This window comes from Ovis canadensis, chromosome 12 (genome assembly GCF_042477335.2).
Source record: "Ovis canadensis isolate MfBH-ARS-UI-01 breed Bighorn chromosome 12, ARS-UI_OviCan_v2, whole genome shotgun sequence".
In the NCBI taxonomy this organism is placed as follows: Eukaryota; Metazoa; Chordata; class Mammalia; order Artiodactyla; family Bovidae; genus Ovis; species Ovis canadensis.
The window spans coordinates 60,908,959-60,910,902 of record NC_091256.1 but is presented as its reverse complement, the minus strand read 5'-3'; positions in this window follow the sequence as shown (position 1 = coordinate 60,910,902).

The following is a 1,944-nucleotide window of genomic DNA, read 5'->3' as shown; positions in this document are numbered from 1 at the left end:
TGGCTCACTCCCTCTCTGGCCACATACCCAGTGTTCCTGTTCCCTTACCCCTGTCCATGGATAGTTTGCCTGGACTTTGCCCAGGGCCAGGGCCACAACCCCAACTACCCTGTAGCCTGCCCCCTCACCCAAGCCCTGCTTGTCCTCTCGGGGGCAGACGCTGGCTCTGCCGGGGACCCGGGACTGAGGCCCCCAGAGAAGTTCTGAGCACACGCTTCCAGGACTGCCCCTCCCTGGAGAAGCTGGGGAGCTAGCAGGGTCCTAAGGACGTCTGTCCACTCTTCCTGCTGAGAATCTGGCTGGCACAGGAGCCAGCTGAGGTGTTAGGGGCCACTCCAAGCCCCTCTGCAAGGGACAGTGCTCCTGGGGTACTGGGGCGGCCCCGCCCAGGCTCAGCTTCAGGAGGCCACGGGCCCACACCAGGACCAGCTCTGTGGTCTGGGCTGAGGCCCTGGAGGCCATGAGTGCCAGGAACAGTGTCTGAAAGGCTGGGTGCTGGTGGGTGTGGATGACCTAGGGTGGATGTTCTCTTGCCATGTCCCTCCGTAGGCCCCAAGAACCTGTGCTGGTCACTTGCCCACATTCAGCAAAGGCCTGGGGGTGGGCAGCTGTACTGGCTCCACTTTCCTCCCCCCAGGCCCCTGGGGAACTGGCAAGGCTGCCTCCATCCTCTGGTTGGTCAGAGGGACTCAGCCTGTGGAGCTGGAGCCCAGTCTCGGGAGGCAGGGGGCTCCAAGGCAGGGCATCTGGGCTCCCAGGGTCTCTGGAACAGTGGTGGTGTGGACATGAGGGACATAGCCTGGGCAATCTGTGGGGCTTGTTCAGCCCCAAGTGGGTGCTGCCTCTGTGGCCAGTTAACTTCCAGAGGCTGCCCTGGGCTCTCGAAGGCCCAGGGCCTTCTGCTCCAGCTTAGAAAGGGAATGGGGGTCGCAGGAGGAGCAATGGGCGGGGCAGGTGCTCAGAGCCCTGAAGCCCTCACTGTGCAGCCCCTCAGGCTGCCCTGGCCTGTCCAGTGATGCTCCGGGGCCGAGCTGGACAGGTGGAAAGACCTGTGAGGGGTCATGACCCAGGCCAAGTGGGGCTCTGATCAGACTCCTGGAACCCTGCTGGGTGTCTGGGCTGGGTGCCCTCTGCACAGGGAGCCCCAGACCAGCCAGGACAGTGCTGCCCTCCCACCAGGGAGAAGGGGAAGACAAGGGGTGGCCTGGGCAGAAGAGGGGCCAGGGCAGACCTCACAAAGGTAGCCACAAGAAGCTGAGCCGTGCCAGGGGTTGAGGGGAGTGTTGGGGTGGAGGTGGGGGAGCCCTGGAGGAAAGGGCCTCTCAGGGACCACAGTCGGCAGGCCTGGCTGGGCCCTCTGCTCCCCCTGGCGGCCACTCACAGGAAAGCGGGCCCTTCTCTGCTGACCCAGTTAAGAGCTCTGAGGAGCACCCAGAAGCAGGGCCAGACTCAGGTCACCTGGGGTGGCTGCTGAGGTGTAAGACACGTCACACACCTTGGGGTTTGGTGTAGGTCCCAGACCACAGAGCTGAGGCTCCTGGAATGGGGCACAGCGCCCTGGCTCCCCAGGCCCAGCAGCACAGGTGTGAGGGGGTCTTGGGGAAAGAGGACTGGGATCTGGTCCCTGCAGGGACAGCCTCACTGGCCTTCCTCATCCCACCTGTCTTCACGTTGCTGGGTTCTCCAGCCACCCTGGGTGCTGGGCAGTTGGTCCTTCCTAGTGCAGAGGGTTGTTCTGAGGCCAGAGCCTTGGCAGCAGGGCCTCACGTAACTCTTCACTCCTGAGACCCTGGCACACACAGGCAGCCTCGCAGCTCCTCCACACCCACTTCTGCAGCGACCCATCTGCAGCTCATGTCTGGCGCAGCCTGAGGGATGGGTCCGGAGGGAGAGGAGTACCCCCCAGAGCTGGGCAGGGCTCTGAGCCCGGACGCCCACGTGGTC